Raw genomic sequence first — 25,000 nt, 5'->3', positions numbered from 1 at the left:
GCAGCACGACTGCCTTCAACCGAGGAGTGTGAACCCTGACTGGCCGGCCTCCTCAGATATGACATTACGACTGGCCGGCCCCCTCAGATATGACATTACGACTGGCCGGCCTCCTCAGATATGACATTACGACTGGCCGGCCTCCTCAGATATGACATTACGACTGGCCGGCCTCCTCAGATATGACATTACGACTGGCCGGCCTCCTCAGATATGACATTACGACTGGCCGGCCTCCTCAGATATGACATTACGACTGGCCGGCCCCCTCAGATATGACATTACGACTGGCCGGCCCCCTCAGATATGACATTACGACTGGCCGGCCTCCTCAGATATGACATTACGACTGGCCGGCCCCCTCAGATATGACATTACGACTGGCCGGCCTCCTCAGATATGACATTACGACTGGCCGGCCCCCTCAGATATGACATTACGACTGGCCGGCCTCCTCAGATATGACATTACGACTGGCCGGCCTCCTCAGATATGACATTACGACTGGCCGGCCTCCTCAGATATGACATTACGACTGGCCGGCCTCCTCAGATATGACATTACGACTGGCCGGCCTCCTCAGATATGACATTACGACTGGCCGGCCCCCTCAGATATGACATTACGACTGGCCGGCCTCCTCAGATATGACATTACGACTGGCCGGCCCCCTCAGATATGACATTACGACTGGCCGGCCTCCTCAGATATGACATTACGACTGGCCGGCCCCCTCAGATATGACATTACGACTGGCCGGCCCCCTCAGATATGACATTACGACTGGCCGGCCTCCGGCCCCCTCGGATATGACATTACGACTGGCCGGCCTCCTCGGATATGACATTACGACTGGCCGGCCTCCTCGGATATGACATTACGACTGGCCGGCCTCCTCGGATATGACATTACGACTGACCGGCCTCCTCGGATATGACATTACGACTGGCCGGCCCCCTCGGATATGACATTACGACTGGCCGGCCTCCTCAGATATGACATTACGACTGGCCGGCCTCCTCAGATATGATATTACGACTGGCCGGCCTCCTCAGATATGACATTACGACTGGCCGGCCTCCTCAGATATGACATTACGACTGGCCGGCCTCCTCAGATATGACATTACGACTGGCCGGCCTCCTCAGATATGACATTACGACTGGCCGGCCTCCTCAGATATGACATTACGACTGGCCGGCCTCCTCAGATATGACATTACGACTGGCCGGCCTCCTCAGATATGACATTACGACTGGCCGGCCTCCTCAGATATGACATTACGACTGGCCGGCCTCCTCAGATATGACATTACGACTGGCCGGCCTCCTCAGATATGACATTACGACTGGCTGGCCTCCTCAGATATGACATTACGACTGGCCGGCCTCCTCAGATATGACATTACGACTGGCCGGCCTCCTCAGATATGAGATTATCTGTTTTCGTAGAGCAGATGATAAATTTGAAACATTTTTTCCAGTTTGGAAATTTCCCAGTTGGTTTTTCAACAACTTCAGTGCTGATAACAGCAAGTTCAGATGGAGCCCTGAAGATGTAATCCATAATGACTTTCTTATTTTACACGTGCCCTATTCGACACCTTCCTCTCTCCACTGGCCAGCCGGCGTGTCAGGGTTGTGTATTTGCGTTGCGTCACCGCTCCTGTCTGTGCGGGTTGTCAGTAGGGCCTGTGGGGTCTGCCAGGCCCGGCCAGTCATGACACCCAGTAAGGAAACGTGTCACGTCTGCTGCAGAATGAACAGAGGAGGCAGAGGAACTTGCATGACGAGTGCAGAAGAGCAAGCAAAAGGCCTTGACATAGGAAAGTGGACGTGATGCACAACGTTTAGTTTTGTCTATAAACCTCATCAAGTGTCCTTGCATGTGCAACGACACTTGATGAGGTTTCATCAGATCACATGTTTGATGTTGCCTCGGTGTTTTGCTCGGCATTACTGTGCTGGGTGGCGCTGTAGCTCAGTCTTCTTCCTCACATGCTGCTGCTGCTGCTGGATGATCTTGTTGGCATTACAACAACATTTGCCAAGATGGAAAATTGTGAGCTGTCCATGGAGGCTCTGTGCAGGCTCAGGGGCACGTCTGTCTCGAACAGCACTCTGGGATTTGTTGTAGGAAAACAAACTACTGTGACCGCCACATGATTCCAGATCCGCCAAAACCCGGGAAATTCAGGATAATCACTTCAGCACTTTTGCAGAACCTCCGTTTAACCATCTGATCCGACCTCTTTTTTTATTGACCACAACTTCATGGTCAATTATCGTCTGTGCCTCCACCTCTTAATCTCACACAGGACGAACCTGCAGAGACAGACGAGTCTCAACCCGGTTGTGTGTGTGCACAGGTTCCCTCTCTGGTGTGAACACGTCGTCAGCGTGTAAAAAAACAACCTTTTCTCCCAGATTCCCTTCAGTCCCTCTGGTCCACATTCTTCTCTTTCTCTCTGGCTCATTGTTGCGGCACGGCGGGGGAACGAGCTGGAGGACAAACGATAGGAAGCTGATAGGAAACATCTTGCATGTAGTCGCAGGTCTGCATCCCAACGGACTCTCTTCCTCTGACAAGTAAACACACATGAAATGGAAATACCATCCAGTGTGATGAGCCACAGGAAAAGTATTACCGCTGGCGTACTGATGTCACAGCCCCCCCCCCCCCGGTTCTGACAGAGACTCCACGAGCCTCTCTCTGCTCTTTTTTTACTCAACTGCTTTGAGTAATGAGGATGCTGATGAGTGATACTCCCTCGTTTTCGGTGCCTTTGCTTGGCTTTGCACCCGAGCTTTGTCTTTCAGTCGTGACCTGAGCGATGGAAACTTTTTGGTCGACTCGAAGAGTCACAGCTCAACACAGCTGGTGGAATGGATCTGGCTTTGGGCTCAAGAAAAACATCAAATAGAGCTACAGCAGTTCATGTCCTCACAGAGCCAAGCATGACATACAGGCCATTTGTTTTTCACATGCACAATTCCCATTTTGCATGGTCAACACATGACATTTTATGTCATTGCTGAAAAAAAGACAAATGTTTTGTGCAGCTGGAGTAAAATATGCAACAACAACAACATTTTCATCACACAGATGAAGAAAAAACAGCCAGAAGCCCTCTGGGCTGTGAATGTGGAGCTACATTTCCTCTAATTTCACATCTCAGGTTTCACTTGGTTCCAGTCCTCTTGCACAGATACACCACAACCACACACACAGTAGACACCAATGCAGGCCCCCAAAATCTTAATGAACAATGTCGCCATTGCTGCTCCACCCACCACCCCCAAAACGCCACCCACCAACCAACAACATTAGCCACGCCAGCAAAAGACCCTCACACAAGTATAACTAGTCTGTGGTCGCTCTATCCACTCAGTCTGACTCCTCCTTCTACTATTTCAGCTCCAAACCCCCAACCTCCAACTTTTTTTGATTGGTTATTTGAGCCAGTGCCTATTGTAACTGTAAATGCTATGCAGCCAGGGAAGAGAAAATGACCCCCACCCCCTCAACAAAAAAACAACCCACAAGTTGCAAGGCTGCAGCCGAATCTGTTCTAAATTATGTGCACGGCTGTGGAGCATATGGAGGAGAGAGACTTATACAAGCCTGCGGGAGGACAACACGGCCATGTCACCTTATGCTGAATGCCCTCTTCCTCTTTTGCCTTTTTAACACAGATCCTTTTCAGCATCTAAAAATAAACGTCTGGGCACAAGTCAAAGACTGTGTTTTGGTCCATCTGACATTGATAATGAAATCATCATCATCATCATCATCATCATCATCATCATCATCAGCGTAGAAACGTCAGATTGTCGGATGAGTAGCTACTCCTAACAGTTTACACCACAGAACATGGCAAAAACTTGCATTCAAGCACCTTTAGTCGTTACTATGGACTCTACAGTATTTACTATAGTCTTTACTATAGACTCTACAGTATTTACTTTAGTCGTTACTATGGACTCTACAGTATTTACTATAGTCTTTACTATAGACTCTACAGTATTTACTATAGTCTTTACTATAGACTACAGTATTTACTATAGTCTTTACTATAGAGCCTCTACAGCATTTACTATAGTCTTTACTATAGACTCTACAGTATTTACTATAGTCTTTACTATAGACTCTACAGTATTTACTATAGTCTTTACTATAGAGCCTCTACAGTATTTACTATAGTCTTTACTATAGCGCCTCTACAGTATTTACTATAGTCTTTACTATAGAGACTCTACAGTATTTACTATAGTCTTTACTATAGACTCTACAGTATTTACTATAGTCTTTACTATAGACTCTACAGTATTTACTATAGTCTTTACTATAGACTCTACAGTATTTACTATAGTCTTTACTATAGACTCTACAGTATTTACTATAGTCTTTACTATAGAGCCTCTACAGTATTTACTATAGTCTTTACTATAGAGACTCTACAGTATTTACTATAGTCTTTACTATAGACTCTACAGTATTTACTATAGTCTTTACTATAGACTCTACAGTATTTACTTTAGTCGTTACTATGGACTCTACAGTATTTACTATAGTCTTTACTATAGACTCTACAGTATTTACTATAGTCTTTACTATAGACTACAGTATTTACTATAGTCTTTACTATAGAGCCTCTACAGTATTTACTATAGTCTTTACTATAGAGCCTCTACAGTATTTACTATAGTCTTTACTATAGACTCTACAGTATTTACTATAGTCTTTACTATAGAGCCTCTACAGTATTTACTATAGTCTTTACTATAGACTCTACAGTATTTACTATAGTCTTTACTATAGACTCTACAGTATTTACTATAGTCTTTACTATAGAGCCTCTACAGTATATACTATAGTCTTTACTATAGACTACAGTATTTACTATAGTCTTTACTATGGACTACAGTATTTACTATAGTCTTTACTATAGAGCCTCTACAGTATTTACTATAGTCTTTACTATAGACTCTACAGTATTTACTATAGTCTTTACTATAGACTCTACAGTATTTACTATAGTCTTTACTATAGAGCCTCTACAGTATTTACTATAGTCTTTACTATAGCGCCTCTACAGTATTTACTATAGTCTTTACTATAGCGCCTCTACAGTATTTACTATAGTCTTTACTATAGAGCCTCTACAGTATCTACTATAGTCTTTACTATAGACTCTACAGTATTTATTATAGTCTTTACTATAGACTCTACAGTATTTACTATAGTCTTTACTATAGACTCTACAGTATTTATTATAGTCTTTACTATAGACTCTACAGTATTTATTATAGTCTTTACTATAGACTCTACAGTATTTACTATAGTCTTTACTATGGACTCTACAGTATTTACTATAGTCTTTACTATAGACTCTACAGTATTTACTATAGTCTTTACTATAGACTCTACAGTATTTACTATAGTCTTTACTATAGAGCCTCTACAGTATTTACTATAGTCTTTACTATAGACTCTACAGTATTTACTATAGTCTTTACTATAGAGCCTCTACAGTATTTACTATAGTCTTTACTATAGACTCTACAGTATTTACTATAGTCTTTACTATAGACTCTACAGTATTTACTATAGTCTTTACTATAGCGCCTCTACAGTATTTACTATAGTCTTTACTATAGAGCCTCTACAGTATTTACTATAGTCTTTACTATAGACTCTACAGTATTTACTATAGTCTTTACTATAGACTCTACAGTATTTACTATAGTCTTTACTATAGCGCCTCTACAGTATTTACTATAGTCTTTACTATAGCGCCTCTACAGTATTTACTATAGTCTTTACTATAGAGCCTCTACAGTATTTACTATAGTCTTTACTATAGACTCTACAGTATTTACTATAGTCTTTACTATAGACTCTACAGTATTTACTATAGTCTTTACTATGGACTCTACAGTATTTACTATAGTCTTTACTATAGAGCCTCTACAGTATTTACTATAGTCTTTACTATAGCGCCTCTACAGTATTTACTATAGTCTTTACTATAGCGCCTCTACAGTATTTACTATAGTCTTTACTATAGAGCCTCTACAGTATTTACTATAGTCTTTACTATAGACTCTACAGTATTTACTATAGTCTTTACTATAGACTCTACAGTATTTACTATAGTCTTTACTATAGCGCCTCTACAGTATTTACTATAGTCTTTACTATAGCGCCTCTACAGTATTTACTATAGTCTTTACTATAGAGCCTCTACAGTATTTACTATAGTCTTTACTATAGACTCTACAGTATTTACTATAGTCTTTACTATAGACTCTACAGTATTTACTATAGTCTTTACTATAGACTCTACAGTATTTACTATAGTCTTTACTATAGACTCTACAGTATTTACTATAGTCTTTACTATGGACTCTACAGTATTTACTATAGTCTTTACTATAGAGCCTCTACAGTATTTACTATAGTCTTTACTATAGACTCTACAGTATTTACTATAGTCTTTACTATAGACTCTACAGTATTTACTATAGTCTTTACTATAGACTCTACAGTATTTACTATAGTCTTTACTATGGACTCTACAGTATTTACTATAGTCTTTACTATAGAGCCTCTACAGTATTTACTATAGTCTTTACTATAGACTCTACAGTATTTACTATAGCGCCTCTACAGTAATCTACTACGACAGATAACACAAACATCTACCTAAAGCTGTGATCTCACTCCAATAACACACTTACTGTGCTGTGTGGCTGTGGGGTTTACACTTGTCTTGAGAAGTTGTGACTTTCTCAAGAGTATCTGCAGACAAACTGCTGAGGCTGTGCCATGGTGTAACAAAACACACACATATACAATACAAACTGCTGAGGCTGTGCCATGGTGTAACAAAACACACACATATACAATACAAACTGCTGAGGCTGTGCCATGGTGTAACAAAACACACACATATACAATACAAACTGCTGAGGCTGTGCCATGGTGTAACAAAACACACACATATACAATACAAACTGCTGAGGCTGTGCCATGGTGTAACAAAACACACACATATACAACACAAACTGCTGAGGCTGTGCCATGGTGTAACAAAACACACACATATACAACACAAACTGCTGAGGCTGTGCCATGGTGTAACAAAACACACACATATACAACACAAACTGCTGAGGCTGTGCCATGGTGTAACAAAACACACACATATACAACACAAACTGCTGAGGCTGTGCCATGGTGTAACAAAACACACACATATACAACACAAACTGCTGAGGCTGTGCCATGGTGTAACAAAACACACACATATACAACACAAACTGCTGAGGCTGTGCCATGGTGTAACAAAACACACACATATACAACACAAACTGCTGAGGCTGTGCCATGGTGTAACAAAACACACACATATACAACACAAACTGCTGAGGCTGTGCCATGGTGTAACAAAACACACACATATACAACACAAACTGCTGAGGCTGTGCCATGGTGTAACAAAACACACACATATACAACACAAACTGCTGAGGCTGTGCCATGGTGTAACAAAACACACACATATACAACACAAACTGCTGAGGCTGTGCCATGGTGTAACAAAACACACACATATACAACACAAACTGCTGAGGCTGTGCCATGGTGTAACAAAACACACACATATACAACACAAACTGCTGAGGCTGTGCCATGGTGTAACAAAACACACACATATACAACACAAACTGCTGAGGCTGTGCCATGGTGTAACAAAACACACACATATACAACACAAACTGCTGAGGCTGTGCCATGGTGTAACAAAACACACACATATACAACACAAACTGCTGAGGCTGTGCCATGGTGTAACAAAACACACACATATACAACACAAACTGCTGAGGCTGTGCCATGGTGTAACAAAACACACACATATACAACACAAACTGCTGAGGCTGTGCCATGGTGTAACAAAACACACACATATACAACACAAACTGCTGAGGCTGTGCCATGGTGTAACAAAACACACACATATACAACACAAACTGCTGAGGCTGTGCCATGGTGTAACAAAACACACACATATACAACACAAACTGCTGAGGCTGTGCCATGGTGTAACAAAACACACACATATACAACACAAACTGCTGAGGCTGTGCCATGGTGTAACAAAACACACACATATACAACACAAACTGCTGAGGCTGTGCCATGGTGTAACAAAACACACACATATACAACACACGTCTGCCAGCGGAAACGTTCGGGCAGGTCTTGCACCAAATTAGCATCAGTCAAGTCTTCGCTACGCTCACCTCAGTTCCTATTATTCTGTTTCTACCTCTGCCTCATGTCTGTGGTTGTGTCATCTCCAATCCAAACACACACTACCACTCACCAGACCCCAAACAGGCCGTAAATCGGCAACGCAAAGATGACTGCAACACGGGAAGGGCAGCTGCCTGGTGCGTACAAGACAAGGGAGGGTTTGCTACAGGAACACGTGACTCGACTCTGATTGGTCATTCTTCGACCATGTTGCTGTCACCTTTGTATTACTCAGTACAATACAGTGTGTCAGTAACAGCACACAGCTACTGACAAAACAAATGCACAAGTTGACTTTAAAGTGGTTGCCCTTAATTTCTTCAGTTTTGGATGTTTGTTCATCATATGATGATCACAGTCTTTTCATACCGCAAATCCAGGACTTCCATGCCAAACTAGCTCGACCCTGAACCTGCACAGAGCGTTCATGAGCAGGGCACAGTTTTCCACAGCAGCAGATTTGGGTGAACAATCCATCAAGTTAACCCATCAAATAATCCTGCGACGGCTGTTTTCTGTACTGTTCCCCCTTTTCCCACCTTCTCTGCGTTCTCCATTAAGTTTGTCTTTAATGTGTTGTGTTGAGCCAGCAACACCAGCGTTTCACTGACAACACGCCTGAACTTGGCTCTCATATGACGAATACACGTGAAAACTTCAACAGCGGTGTGTGTGTGTGTGTGTGTGTGTGTGTGTGTGTGTGTGTGTGTGTGCGTGTGGTGTGTGTGTGTCTGGTGTGTGTGTGTGTACATACACACAGGGTGTTGTGATGCGTCTAGTGCAGCAGTGTGTAGTTGGAGGGAAGGTGCATGTGTTCTTCCAACCCGCTTGTGTCCTTCCTGCCCTTAGCTTGCTGCCGCTGGCTAGCCTCTGTGGCGAATAGGGAAGCATGCTAGCGTGTAAGCCTTCCCTTGCCAGTACATAGCCTCTCCTTCACCAAGACTCCTGCCCTTAGCTTGCTGCCGCTGGCTAGCCTCTGTGGTGAATAGGGAAGCATGCTAGCGTGTAAGCCTTCCCTTGCCAGTACATAGCCTCTCCTTCACCAAGACTCCTGCCCTTAGCTTGCTGCCGCTGGCTAGCCTCTGTGGCGAATAGGGAAGCATGCTAGCGTGTAAGCCTTCCCTTGCCAGTACATAGCCTCTCCTTCACCAAGACTCCTGCCCTTAGCTTGATGCCGCTGGCTAGCCTCTGTGGCGAATAGGGAAGCATGCTAGTGTGTAAGCCTTCCCTTGCCAGTACATAGCCTCTCCTTCACCAAGACTCCTGCCCTTAGCTTGCTGCCGCTGGCTAGCCTCTGTGGTGAATAGGGAAGCATGCTAGCGTGTAAGCCTTCCCTTGCCAGTACATAGCCTCTCCTTCACCAAGACTCCTGCCCTTAGCTTGCTGCCGCTGGCTAGCCTCTGTGGCGAATAGGGAAGCATGCTAGCGTGTAAGCCTTCCCTTGCCAGTACATAGCCTCTCCTTCACCAAGACTCCTGCCCTTAGCTTGATGCCGCTGGCTAGCCTCTGTGGCGAATAGGGAAGCATGCTAGTGTGTAAGCCTTCCCTTGCCAGTACATAGCCTCTCCTTCACCAAGACTCCTGCCCTTAGCTTGCTGCCGCTGGCTAGCCTCTGTGGTGAATAGGGAAGCATGCTAGCGTGTAAGCCTTCCCTTGCCAGTACATAGCCTCTCCTTCACCAAGACTCCTGCCAGGCCTCCCCGTGGCCACACGTGGTAACTGGGGTCTTGCGGCCCCAGGCTAACTTGGCAGGGGATCTCGGAGCAGCAGTGGGCCCCAGAGATATGGTGTGCAGGCCCTGGCACCTATCAACCACTGCCCCGCTGCCTTGTGGGTGAGTCTGGAAGACATAAGGCTAAGGGAGCTTACCCCAACAGAAAAGCAAGCTGTGGCGGCACGCTTCGAGGCGGTTTCCGAAAAACTGGATTTCCGGCAGCCCCCTGCAGTTGTGTGGAGGTGCCGGTCGTCTAGGGATCCCCCTTGCCATCGGAACCATCTCCTCTACAATCAAGTCATGTGGCGTTGGGACAAGTGCCCCACCCCCCATGCCACTTTAAAAACCATCTCTGCGCAGGTATCTTCTGCTATCTGAGTCCTCAAAGGACCCACAAATAGAAGAAGATGGTCATCATCGGGCACCATGGACAACCAACCAGCAAGCAAGCAAGTGTGTGTGTGTGTGTGTGGGAGAAAGTACCCGGATCAACGGTGTCATACTGAGCAAGATGTCAATTCATAGCCAACATTTAATGAAGCCTAACCACCGGATAATATTTAGTTTTGAATATTAGCGCCCATGGCTTACTTATTACTATTATTATTATTATTATTGTTGTTGTTGTTGTTGTTCTTCTTCTTATTATTATTCCTTCTGCTTCTTCTTCTTTTCCTTTTATGGCAGGCAACGCATTTCCTGTGCGGGCGCGGTTATGTCTGAATATTTGGCGGGAAGGACGAACCCCGCCCATAAAAAGTAGCATACATACACATACGGAAGGCTAGCAGGGAGCATGGCTGTTGTTACGACGATGCCAGCGGGAAGGGCGTCAGATATGGCCTTTTTAATACAAAATGAACATTTCAGATTGATTCTTTAAAGCAGGCCCGTAGCCAGAAACATATTTGGGGGGGGGGGGGGGTCGGGCAACACTGCTGAAAGCCTCCGGTAAATAAAATTCCCACACTATACACTATAGCCTAATACCCAACCGTACGGTAAATGTCAACGTATTAATGGCCCATAGATAATCATCAATGAATTAATAAATAAAAGTGGGTCTCACCTTATAAAAGCAGGTCCAATCGTCTTTTTTGTCTGAAAAAGATGTCCAGTACCTCTTCCGGCGTCACCACAATGTCTCTGTGGTCCGAGAGCAATGTCAGTCCATTAAGCCGTCTTTCCGTCATTGTACTGCGCATTTTGTCCTTGATCCTTCCCAGACGGGAAAAACTTCTCTCGACATGGGCGCTGGTGACAGGAAGCGTGGTCAAAACGCGGAGAAGCTTGAAGATGCTTGGAAACAACTCACTGTTACAGGCATTTAATGCCTCAACCATTTTGTGGAACATAAGTTGCATCTTTCCATTTATTCCGCCAGGTGTCAATTTCTGACTTTACAACTTCCAGATGCGGGGACACTTCATCAGGATACAGGTTGGAGAGCGCTTGAGCTGAGCTGTCGTTCAGCATGCTGACCTTAGATGGCAGTAAGGAGCAGAGGTTGGAGATCACATTTCTGTGTTTGCTGAAGCGTTCCTTCATCTGTGATGAATAAAAGTCAAGCATGACTACGAAAAGCTTTTGCCGGTAGTGATTTTCACAGGCCTTCAATGGATCCTCATTGCAGTCCATGCCTCTTCGTGGTCGAAATTCAACCCCATACTTGGCTGCTTGGGAAGAGGAAAATCTGCCTGAACTCCATCTCAGAGTTAGCCCTCATCTCATCTACCTGCTTAATAACAGCATCAGCAGCTGAAACGCAACTCAGCAAGTCACAATTTTCCTTCTGAAGGAAGGTGGACAGGTGGTAGGTTTTTGCAAGCATCTTCTCACTCACATTCATGGACAGCATGAGTTCTGCATTGTCAATTGAATTAAAGAGCTGAGTGGCTTTGACAGATGTGTCTCCTGTGAAGGTTTCACTGATTTTCTGCAGGCTGGATCGCACAGGGTCTAAAAGCTCGTTGAATGTAAATATTGCGTCGTGGCGTTCGACCCATCTCGTTTCACACAACTTCGTCAGTCGCGTTTTCTTGCAGTGGGGTAAAAGACGCTCCGTCTCGTGTCGCAGACTGCATGCAGACCGCAAAGCCGAATCATGGAAAAAAGTGCAGATTTCCGAGACAATTCCAAAGCAATTTCGCACCATTTGTACAGTGCAGCACTTGTTTAGGACCAAATTCAAACTGTGGCTGGCACAGTGCACATAAACCGCTTGCTTGTGCTTCTCTTTGATTTTAGCTTGGGCACCATTTAAACGGCCACTCATGGCAGATGCGCCGTCGTATCCCTGGCCACGTAAAAACTGTAAATTCACGCCTGCATTTGTCAACTGACTTTCGAGTGAATTGGCGATTGCCTCCCCGGTTAACTTCTCGATATCAACAAAGGACAAAAACTCCTCTCTGATGCTATATTGGCTGTCATGCTGGTTCACGTATCTGACACAGACAGAAAGCTGCTCCCGCCCTGAAACATCTTTCATTTCATCTGCCAACACAGCGAAACACTGCGCAGAGTTTACTTTCTGCACCAGTTTGTTTGTTATCACATCTCCAATTATGCTGATTATTTCATTTTGCACATCAGGACTGCAGTAGCTAGCGTTTGCGGCACATTTACTCAAGTGTTGTAACAGTACTGTGTCGCCAGATGTCGCCCTAAACCTGAGTAAAGCCCTGCAATTTCCGTCATTGTGAGTTGGCTCATTCAATGTCACTGGTCCTGAATCAATATCACCCCTCAGGGCGAGTTCGTGGCGACCGCAAAAAATCAACGTTGCAATGATGCTTTTGAGTTTTTCTCTGTTTTCTTGGACTCGCTTTTTTCTCTCAGAATCTAGCCTCAGTGAAATTGCATCCATTTTATTGTTGAGAAGCATTTGGAAATTGTCCGCTTTCAAACATGCATCCTTGTGATATGCCTTTTGTGCATGGTCTTTGGACGTCTCTAAAGCATGTTTCCAGTCTGAGAAGTGGACATTAATTAGCTTGCCAGCTTGTCTGTGCCCTCCCTTGCCCACATGCTCGACTGCAAACGCAACACAGTGCTTACAGAAACAACCGTCGGACCTTGTTGAGTACACTAGCCAGCTAAACTGGTCAATCCCATGACGTTGGAAAGGTAGTTTACCTCCTAGTTTTGTAGGGAATGTTTGTCCGATATTGGCCGTCCAGTCCAGTGAGTACATTTCTCTTCTCTGTTCGTCTGATATTTTCCCACCAATATAATCCACAAAGTCGTGTGAAAACGTTTCCGGGGTAGAGGACGGCGGGCGGGTCTGCTAACTCTGGCTCCGTTTCCGAGGAGGAGGGCAGTGGGTCGGCTAACACTTGCTCCGGGAAATCGGTAACCTTAGTGACCAGATCATCTGTAATGTTCTTGTTTTTCTTTTTTGAGTCGGGACACGTTGAAATAAAAAAATCACTGATTTTACGAATATTAACTTTACTGCTCCTGCCTGGTTTACAGGTAGCTTTCGGCGGCTCCATTGCTTTTGAAAAGCAAACTATAGATCGACCATTTAGCTAGCATAACCAGTGGCAGGTTGCTTAGCTGACTCGTCAGACCCCTGAGCCAATCAAAATCCTGTGATTTTATTTGTTTTACGAAACAGACCAATAAGATACATCATGTTTGGAAACAAATTAACTGACAGGTTTAACGCCTGTCAGTCACAATAGATGCAGTGTATGAGTAGGCTAGAGGGGCGGTGACAAATAATCAAAACGATAACTAAATAATTATTGGTGCCATTTCAGACGGGCCGTGGGGTTTCGGGGGGGGGGGTTCAGACACGAAAACCACCTACCTGGCTACGTGCCTGCTTTAAAGAGTAACGCACCTGTTTTGCACGACATGTTTCTGTCTCGGCCGCTAGCCACCTGCTAGCCTTGTGCGTGGCTCGGCACTGAAAGGTTCATTTGCATGGTTGGTGGGATGCGGTCTGGGAGTTGTTTGACTCTCGGTGCATATTGGGTTGGGATGCGGTCTGGGACTTGTTTGACTCTCGGTGCATATTGGGTTGGGATGCGGTCTGGGACTTGTTTGACTCTCGGTGCCTATTGGGTTGGGATGCGGTCTGGGACTTGTTCGACTCTCGGTGCCTATTGGGTTGGGATGCGGTCTGGGACTTGTTTGACTCTCGGTGCATATTGGGTTGGGATGCGGTCTGGGACTTGTTTGACTCTCGCTGCATATTGGGTTGGGATGCGGTCTGGGACTTGTTTGACTCTCGGTGCCTATGGGTTGGGATGCGGTCTGGGACTTGTTTGACTCTCGGTGCCTATTGGGTTGGGATGCGGTCTGGGAGTTGTTCGACTCTCGGTGCATATTGGGGTGGGATGGGGTCTGGGAGTTGTTCGACTCTCGGTGCATATTGGGTTGGGATGCGGTCTGGGAGTTGTTTGACTCTCGGTGCATATTGGGGTGGGATGGGGTCTGGGAGTTGTTTGACTCTCGGTGCATATTGGGGTGGGATGGGGTCTGGGAGTTGTTCGACTCTCGGTGCATATTGGGGTGGGATGGGGTCTGGGAGTTGTTTGACTCTCGGTGCATATTGGGTTGGGATGGGGTCTGGGAGTTGTTTGACTCTCGGTGCATATTGGGTTGGGATGCGGTCTGGGAGTTGTTTGACTCTCGGTGCATATTGGGGTGGGATGGGGTCTGGGAGTTGTTTGACTCTCGGTGCATATTGGGGTGGGATGGGGTCTGGGAGTTGTTTGACTCTCGGTGCATATTGGGTTGGGATGCGGTCTGGGAGTTGTTTGACTCTCGGTGCATATTGGGGTGGGATGGGGTCTGGGAGTTGTTTGACTCTCGGTGCATATTGGGGTGGGATGGGGTCTGGGAGTTGTTCGACTCTCGGTGCATATTGGGTTGGGATGCGGTCTGGGACTTGTTTGACTCTCGGTGCATATTGGGTTGGGATGCGGTCTGGGACTTGTTTGACTCTCGGTGCCTATTGGGTTGGGATGCGGTCTGGGACTTGTTCGACTCTCGGTGCCTATTGGGTTGGGATGCGGTCTGGGACTTGTTTGACTCTCGGTGCATATTGGGTTGGGATGCGGTCTGGGACTTGTTTGACTCTCGGTGCCTATTGGGTTGGGATGCGGTCTGGGACTTGTTTGACTCTCGGTGCCTATTGGGTTGGGATGCGGTCTGGGACTTGTTTGACTCTCGGTGCCTATTGGGTTGGGATGCGGTCTGGGAGTTGTTCGACTCTCGGTGCATATTGGGGTGGGATGGGGTCTGGGAGTTGTTTGACTCTCGGTGCATATTGGGTTGGGATGCGGTCTGGGAGTTGTTTGACTCTCGGTGCATATTGGGGTGGGATGGGGTCTGGGAGTTGTTTGACTCTCGGTGCATATTGGGGTGGGATGGGGTCTGGGAGTTGTTCGACTCTCGGTGCATATTGGGGTGGGATGGGGTCTGGGAGTTGTTTGACTCTCGGTGCATATTGGGTTGGGATGGGGTCTGGGAGTTGTTTGACTCTCGGTGCATATTGGGTTGGGATGCGGTCTGGGAGTTGTTTGACTCTCGGTGCATATTGGGGTGGGATGGGGTCTGGGAGTTGTTTGACTCTCGGTGCATATTGGGGTGGGATGGGGTCTGGGAGTTGTTTGACTCTCGGTGCATATTGGGTTGGGATGCGGTCTGGGAGTTGTTTGACTCTCGGTGCATATTGGGGTGGGATGGGGTCTGGGAGTTGTTTGACTCTCGGTGCATATTGGGTTGGGATGCGGTCTGGGAGTTGTTTGACTCTCGGTGCATATTGGGGTGGGATGGGGTCTGGGAGTTGTTCGACTCTCGGTGCATATTGGGGTGGGATGGGGTCTGGGAGTTGTTTGACTCTCGGTGCATATTGGGTTGGGATGGGGTCTGGGAGTTGTTTGACTCTCGGTGCATATTGGGTTGGGATGCGGTCTGGGAGTTGTTTGACTCTCGGTGCATATTGGGGTGGGATGGGGTCTGGGAGTTGTTTGACTCTCGGTGCATATTGGGTTGGGATGCGGTCTGGGAGTTGTTTGACTCTCGGTGCATATTGGGGTGGGATGCGGTCTGGGAGTTGTTTGACTCTCGGTGCCTATTGGGTTGGGATGGGGTATGGGAGTTGTTTGACTCTCGGTGCATATTGGGGTGGGATGCGGTCTGGGAGTTGTTTGACTCTCGGTGCATATTGGGTTGGGATGCGGTCTGGGAGTTGTTTGACTCTCGGTGCATATTGGGGTGGGATGGGGTCTGGGAGTTGTTTGACTCTCGGTGCATATCGCTTCATTCGCTCCTTGTGTTCATGTTTGTGCTCGACATGTGAGCGTCTCTTCAAACAGGATGAGTGTAATGCCAGGAATAAGAGGTCTACGGGTTTGTTGTTGTTGTTTTGGGGGGGGGCTGGGGGGGGGTAGACAAGTTGCAGGTCTGCGCAGCGGGTTTCTGGAGAGTCCGGCTGGCAGACCAGATGGGAGGGGAAATGCTGTACAGACTGGTTGGCAGAGACTAACTGCAGAAATCCATCAGACACGTTGGTTTTATGGATTCTCTGGTGCCAGGCCCTACTTGCCTCCCAATCTTTCATTCATAACTTACAAACAATGGGCCAAACGACCAACCTTATGGCCTTCCGAGCAGCGTTCACCAGTGGACTGAAGTTGTATTGTCGTGGAATATCACCAAGGAGGAAGGAAACAGGACGGTTGTGTAAGAAATGTTCAAAAGAGAACTATATTAACTCAAAATGGATCTCAGATGCACAGGACTCAGTCTGCGCATGTCATCCTTTTGATAACCAAGTCTTATGAGACCTGGTTTATCTCAACAAGGACGGGCGTCCGGGTAGCGTGGCAGTCTATTCTGTTGCCTACCAACACGGGGATCGCCGGTTCAAGTCCTTGTGTTACACCCGTCCCTGCAGACACAGTTGGCCCGGGCCCGGCGCCACAAGGGGGCGTGAGCTCACAGTTGTAGTTTTACCCCCCTAAGGTTACGTTTTATGGTTACTGGTTGTGAAATAAATTATTTGATTTTGAAACAGTAGCCTGATGTTGTTATTTAGCCTCTCAGCAGATGCTATTGCATGATTAAATCAATGGATTTCAGTAAACCTAGGCATAACAGGGTGATAACCTACTGTTGTACTATATAAAAAGATTTGCCCCCTCGCCATTTTTAACTGCCCCCTCGTTAAATTCATCCTGGCGCCGGGCCTGAGTTGACTGAGTCTGCGGGTGGGAAGCCGGATGTGGGTATGTGTCCTGGTCGCTGCACTAGCGCCTCCTCTGGTCGGTCGGCGCGCCTGTTTGCGGGGGAGGGGGAACTGGGGGGGAATAGCGTGATCCTCCCACGCGCTACATCCCCCTGGTGAAACTCCTCACTGTCAGGTGAAAAGGAGCGGCTGGTGACTCCACATGTGTGGGAGGAGGCGTGTGGTGGTCTGCAGCCCTCCCTGTACAACAACCAACGGTTCTTTATAAGACGGAGTCCAGCTGCGCGAGTCTGAGGAGGATTCTCGGTCATTTGAAATATAAATGGTTCATCGTTGTGCGGGTTCATCGTTGTGGGGGTTCATCGTTGTGGGGGTTCATCGTTGTGGGGGTTCGTCGTTGTGCGGGTTCACCGTTGTGGGGGTTCACCGTTGTGGGGGTCCGTCGTTGTGCGGGTTCATCGTTGTGCGGGTTCGTCGTTGTGCGGGTTCACCGTTGTGGGGGTTCGTCGTTGTGCGGGTTCGTCGTTGTGGGGGTTCGGGGGAGGTTCTTGGACAGCCACAGATGGGGTTTGCGGGCTGGACTACTTGGACTGGTAGGAGAGCCCCCAGGGAAACTGCTCATGATCCCCCTACACAAGTCATATGGTGAGGTTATAGCCCTGCTATTGATGGGGCTACTGTGTGAGGATCCCCCAAACTTCAACACGCGCCTTACATTCTTCTTCTCCAACTCGTACGCACATCGGTCACGTGTGTGTGACCCGCGCTTATTGATGCCACGTGAACAGGACGGAACGGGACTGGCAGCATTTCGCCCCTGGGAAGTTCGCACACACTGATGTGTAGGGTTGTAATCCATTCATGTTTTCATTCACGGAGATATGTGATGGGAGTACAATCAAATACTTCGTTTTGGATGACACAGTGGAGTATATTAATTTACAATCATGCAAATTTGCAAAATCTGCTTTTAAATGTGTACTTTACACGATGCGTACAATACCAGCCCAGCCATCTGAGTTGAAGCAGTTCATGCTTGACTTGGGAATATTGTGGTTTTTACTTTTGTTGGATTGATACATATTTCCAGTTGGCCTGCTCTCCGGCGCGTGCTGTCCGGGGCAACGAGCTGAAGGAGGCGCGTGCTGTCCGGGGCAACGAGCTGAAGGAGGCGCGTGCTGTCCGGGGCGAGAAGCTGAAGGAGGCGCGTGCTGTCCGGGGCGACAAGCTGAAGGAGGCGCGTGCTGTCCGGGGCGACAAGCTGAAGGAGGCGTGTCCTGTCCGGGGCAACAAGCTGAAGGAGGCGTGTCCTGTCCGGGGCAACAAGCTGAAGGAGGCGTGTGCTGTCAGGGGCGACAAGCTGAAGGAGGCGTGTGCTGTCCGGGGCGACAAGCTGAAGGAGGCGTGTGCTGTCCGGGGCGACAAGCTGAAGGAGGCGCGTGCTGTCCGGGGCAAGAAGCTGAAGGAGGCGTGTGCTGTCCGGGGCAACAAGCTGAAGGAGGCGTGAGAAGCTGAAGGAGGCGCGTGCTGTCCGGGGCGACAAGCTGAAGGAGGCGCGTGCTGTCCGGAGCGAGAAGCTGAAGGAGGCGCGTGCTGTCCGGGGCAACAAGCTGAAGGAGGCGTGTGGCGCTATGTTGAAACGCTGATGACCACGCAGCGACATGTCTCCTTGCAGCGGACGCCGCTGTTAAGCTCAAGACGCAACACCACGTAGTTTACAACAATCTCCAATCACACACAGACACACACACACACACACACACACACACACAGGGTGTGTAGTTTCTTTTATTTCGTTAATCTGTACGATTTCAATCAATTTACACACGGAACATTGGTTTGTGGTTAGTTAAATAACCATATCTTACACCACCCAGGTACATGCTGATGGGTGACCCCTAAAATCGTGGGGGGGGGTGTGCCCTTTTTTCAGGTTCGAGCAACAGCCCCTCAGAATGTGTGTGCACGTGCCTGCCTGCAGCTCCACAGCCCCGTTGTGTTTTTAGTTGTGTGAGACGAGGTACCAAACCCTGCATATCTCAGGGCGGGTTTTAAAACGTTGCGATGTTTATCCGGCTGGCTTTTTCAGGCCTGATGTCATGTGGAGAAGTAGCCCCCTCCCTCCCTCCCCTCCCCCCCACCCGCTCAAAAAAAGGAGGGCATAAAGTGAAACGCGAAGAAGAAGAAGAATGTATCACAAACGCAACAAAAGGGCCCCGAATCATGCACTTCTGCAAACACCAAATAAGCCGCATCAAGTACTTTCCTCTTGTTGACAATACTTTCCTCTTGTTGACAATACTTTCCTCTTGTAGACAATACTTTCCTCTTATAGACAATACTTTCCTCTTGTTGACAATACTTTCCTCTTGTAGACAATACTTTCCTCTTGTTGACAGTACTTTCCTCTTGTTGACAATACTTTCCTCTTGTTGACAATACTTCCCTCTTGTTGACAGTACTTTCCTCTTGTTGACAGTACTTTCCTCTTGTTGACAGTACTTTCCTCTTGTTGACAATACTTTCCTCTTGTTGACAATACTTCCCTCTTGTTGACAGTACTTTCCTCTTGTTGACAATACTTTCCTCTTGTTGACAATACTTTCCTCTTGTAGACAATACTTTCCTCTTGTTGACAGTACTTTCCTCTTGTTGACAATACTTTCCTCTTGTTGACAATACTTTCCTCTTATAGACAATACTTTCCTCTTGTTGACAATACTTTCCTCTTGTAGACAATACTTTCCTCTTGTTGACAGTACTTTCCTCTTGTTGACAATACTTCCCTCTTGTTGACAATACTTCCCTCTTGTTGACAATACTTTCCTCTTATAGACAATACTTTCCTCTTGTTGACAGTACTTTCCTCTTGTTGACAATACTTTCCTCTTGTAGACAATACTTTCCTCTTGTTGACAGTACTTTCCTCTTGTTGACAATACTTTCCTCTTGTAGACAATACTTTCCTCTTGTTGACAGTACTTTCCTCTTGTTGACAATACTTCCCTCTTGTTGACAATACTTCCCTCTTGTTGACAATACTTTCCTCTTGTTGACAGTACTTTCCTCTTGTTGACAGTACTTTCCTCTTGTTGACAATACTTTCCTCTTGTTGACAATACTTCCCTCTTGTTGACAGTACTTTCCTCTTGTTGACAATACTTCCCTCTTGTTGACAATACTTTCCTCTTATAGACAATACTTCCCTCTTGTTGACAATACTTCCCTCTTGTTGACAATGCTTCCCTCTTGTTGACAATGCTTCCCTCTTGTTGACAGTACTTTCCTCTTATAGACAATACTTTCCTCTTATAGACAATACTTTCCTCTTATAGACAATACTTCCCTCTTGTTGACAATGCTTCCCTCTTGTTGACAATGCTTCCCTCTTGTTGACAATACTTTCCTCTTGTTGACAATGCTTCCCTCTTGTTGACAATGCTTCCCTCTTGTTGACAATACTTTCCTCTTATAGACAATACTTTCCTCTTATAGACAATACTTTCCTCTTATAGACAATACTTCCCTCTTGTTGACAATGCTTCCCTCTTGTTGACAATACTTTCCTCTTATAGACAATACTTTCCTTTTGTAGACAATACTTCCCTCTTGTTGACAATACTTTCCTCTTGTTGACAATACTTTCCTCTTGTTGACAATACTTTCCTCTTGTTGACAATACTTCCCTCTTGTTGACAATACTTTCCTCTTATAGACAATACTTCCCTCTTGTTGACAATACTTCCCTCTTGTTGACAATACTTTCCTCTTATAGACAATACTTTCCTCTTATAGACAGTACTTTCCTCTTGTTGACAATACTTTCCTCTTGTAGACAATACTTTCCTCTTGTTGACAATACTTTCCTCTTGTTGACAATACTTTCCTCTTATAGACAATACTTTCCTCTTATAGACAGTACTTTCCTCTTGTTGACAATACTTTCCTCTTGTAGACAATACTTTCCTCTTGTTGACAATACTTTCCTCTTGTAGACAATACTTTCCTCTTGTTGACAATACTTTCCTCTTGTAGACAATACTTTCCTCTTGTTGACAGTACTTTCCTCTTGTTGACAATACTTTCCTCTTGTTGACAATACTTTCCTCTTATAGACAATACTTTCCTCTTGTTGACAGTACTTTCCTCTTGTTGACAATACTTTCCTCTTATAGACAATACTTTCCTCTTGTTGACAGTACTTTCCTCTTGTTGACAATACTTTCCTCTTGTTGACAATACTTTCCTCTTGTCGACAGTACTTTCCTCTTGTTGACAATACTTCCCTCTTGTTGACAATACTTCCCTCTTGTTGACATACTTTCCTCTTGTTGACAGTACTTTCCTCTTGTTGACAGTACTTTCCTCTTGTTGACAATACTTTCCTCTTGTAGACAATACTTTCCTCTTGTTGACAATACTTTCCTCTTGTTGACAATACTTTCCTCTTGTAGACAATACTTTCCTCTTATAGACAATACTTTCCTCTTATAGACAATACTTCCCTCTTGTTGACAATACTTCCCTCTTGTTGACAATGCTTCCCTCTTGTTGACAATACTTTCCTCTTATAGACAATACTTTCCTCTTATAGACAATACTTTCCTCTTATAGACAATACTTCCCTCTTGTTGACAATGCTTCCCTCTTGTTGACAATACTTTCCTCTTATAGACAATACTTTCCTCTTGTAGACAATACTTCCCTCTTGTTGACAATACTTTCCTCTTATAGACAATACTTTCCTCTTGTTGACAATACTTCCCTCTTGTTGACAATACTTTCCTCTTATAGACAATACTTCCCTCTTGTTGACAATACTTCCCTCTTGTTGACAATACTTTCCTCTTATAGACAATACTTTCCTCTTATAGACAGTACTTTCCTCTTGTTGACAATACTTTCCTCTTGTAGACAATACTTTCCTCTTGTTGACAATACTTTCCTCTTGTTGACAATACTTTCCTCTTGTTGACAATACTTTTCTCTTGTTTACAATACGTGGGTTTCATGGGGCAAATTGCCTTTCACTCTCATTTGCAATATTTTTTTTTGTCTGCAGTTCTATATGGCCTCAATTTGACTCCATACCGCTTCCTTGGTGGGTAAGGACATCACAGATGACATCTGGACATGAGGACTAAGTACTTTCATGTCTACAGTGACAGACCACTGTATGTTCTTACTTTGCATATTCTTGGGTGACTGATATGAATGTACACAGATCAACCCTGAAAATAATCAAGGATCTCGCTCAGACGGTGACTCTGCAACAAGAGGCCACGTGTGTCCGGAGCCCATCGCAGAAGATCAGCCTCAGTTCACCATTACTTCTAAAACTAAAGGACCCTTGATGGCCAGGGGTATTTCAAACAGATAAACTAAAGGACCCTTGATGGCCAGGGGTATTTCAAACAGATAAACTAAAGGACCCTTGATGGCCAGGAGTATTTTGAACAGATAAACGAAAGGACCCTTGATGGCCAGGGGTATTTTAAACAGATAATTCAATATCACATGCTGTCCCCTGCTCTACACATGACACCTCGGGGCTTGTCCAATCCATCAGATGCAGAAAGAGACAGCCCGTCATCTCTCAACTGTTTCATCCAATAACGTGACATCATGAAGTGGACATGAGCATTTACTCAGACCTTCACAAACAGGCTGTCACAGTTCTATTAGTGACGCCACTTCACTGCCACGTTTCATGGAGTGAGTCAGAGCTCCTCGGTGACCACGACATGAGCCACAAGTCGTTTAAGAGCTCGAATTAAGTGCTTAATGAAAGTCCACAACACAGCGGAGATGGGCGAGGAGCCCAGCACTGAGAACACAACAGAACTACTCCCACTGACTTCCTCTGTAATGAGTCTGCAGAGTCCATGATGGAGGCCTGCCAGAGGATCACAGCCCTCCTGAGTCACAGATAGCGCCCGAATCGGTTCACTTCTGACAGGCAAAGATGCCAAAAACCCAATCGGGAAAGTGGAGCAAGTGCACAATGGCCTGCTCGGACTTAGTAAGAGATGCACTTGGCCTGTATTACTGACGTCATGTCCACTCCCAAATGTGTGAGTGGAAAACAACAACACTAACACCGCACAGCCTGTGAGAAATACATCATCAACAGATTGTGTGTGTGTGTGTGTGTGTGTGGGTATGGTACGGTATGGTATGGTATGGTATGGTATGGTATCATATGGTATGGTATCGTATGGTACTGTACGGTAGGGTGTGGTGTACTATGCTATAGTACGGTGTGGTGTGGTATGGTATTGGTATTGGTATGGTGTGGTATGGTATTGTTATGGTATGTTATGGTATTGGTGTGGTATGGTATGACATGGTATGGTATTGTATTGGTATGGTATGGTGTGGTATTGGTATGGTATGGTATGGTGTGGTATTGGTATGGTATGGTGTGGTATGGTATAGGTATTGTTATGGTATGATGTGGTATGGTATGGTATGGCATGGTTTGGTATGGTATGGCATGGTATTGGTATGGTATGGTATAGGTATTGTTATGGTATGGTATGGTATGGTAAGGTATGGCGTGGTATGGTGTGGTATGGTATGGTGTGGTGTGATATGGCATGGTATGGCATGGTGTGGTATGGTATGGCATGGTATGGTATTGGTATGGTATGGTGTGGTATGGTATGGTATGGCATGGTATGGTGTGGTATGGTGTGGTATGGTGTGGTATGGTATGGTATGGTATGGCGTGGTATGGTATGGTGTGGTATGGCATGGTTTGGTATGGTATGGCATGGTATGGTGTGGTATGGTATGGTATGGCATGGTGTGGTATGGCATGGTTTGGTGTGGTATGGCATGGTATGGTATGGTATGGTGTGGTATGGTATGGTGTGGTATGGTATGGTATGGTGTGGTATGGTATGGTATGGTGTGGTATGGTGTGGTATGGTATGGTGTGGTATGGTATGGTGTGGTATGGTGTGGTATGGTATGGTGTGGTATGGTATGGTATGGCATGGTGTGGTATGGCATGGTGTGGTATGGTATGGTATGGTATGGTGTGGTATGGCATGGTGTGGTATGGTGTGGTATGGTATGGTGTGGTATGGTATGGCATGGTATGGTGTGGTATGGTATGGCATGGTGTGGTATGGCATGGTTTGGTGTGGTATGGCATGGTATGGTATGGTATGGTGTGGTATGGTATGGTGTGGTATGGTATGGTGTGGTATGGTGTGGTATGGTATGGTTTGGTATGGTATGGTGTGGTATGGTATGGTGTGGTATGGTATGGTGTGGTATGGTGTGGTATGGTATGGTATGGTATGGTATGGTATGGTATGGTATGGTATGGTACGGTAGTTCAACAGATAATAATTCAACACTTGGTAGACACAACAGCAAACAGCTGGATATCAAATACACACACATAAGTACCACAGTAAAGCACAGTACAGTACAGTACAGTACAGTACAGTAAAGCACACAGGACAAAGAATATTCCATATATTGGTACGCAGTCCCATAGCCAGCTCATCGTGTCAGAGAGAAGGAGCTTCGTACAGCTTTTGTGTGCGTCTTACCCAGCAGAATGTGTGCAGTGTGCAGCGTAAACACCGTTTCATGTGTCAGTAAAAACTCACCTGGCAGATCAACAACTCCTATAGTTCCCAAACTGGACAGGAGGGCTGCAAAGCAAGAAGACAAAAGACGTCCTGCAAGTTTCAGTGAAGACGCGCTGTCAACATTTAGCGGCGTAACGCAACTAA

General features: G+C 45.8%; 1 protein-coding gene across 2 annotated transcripts in view; it reads right to left on the bottom strand.

The window, feature by feature from the left end:
* The window catches only part of pear1 (platelet endothelial aggregation receptor 1), a 142,028-nt gene that overhangs the window by 117,007 nt on the left and 21 nt on the right, over window positions 1-25,000 (bottom strand). For both annotated transcript variants that reach the window (XM_056286382.1, XM_056286383.1), the window contains exon 1: window positions 24,875-25,000. This exon is cut by the window's right edge and continues 21 nt beyond it. The gene's annotated coding sequence lies outside the window, so the exon portion shown is untranslated. The remainder of the gene's footprint in view (window positions 1-24,874) is intronic.

Source organism: Lampris incognitus, chromosome 9 (assembly GCF_029633865.1).
Source record: "Lampris incognitus isolate fLamInc1 chromosome 9, fLamInc1.hap2, whole genome shotgun sequence".
NCBI classification, from domain to species: domain Eukaryota; kingdom Metazoa; phylum Chordata; class Actinopteri; order Lampriformes; family Lampridae; genus Lampris; species Lampris incognitus.
Note: the sequence above shows the minus strand (reverse complement) of the source record. Positions and strands in the feature narration are given on the sequence as shown.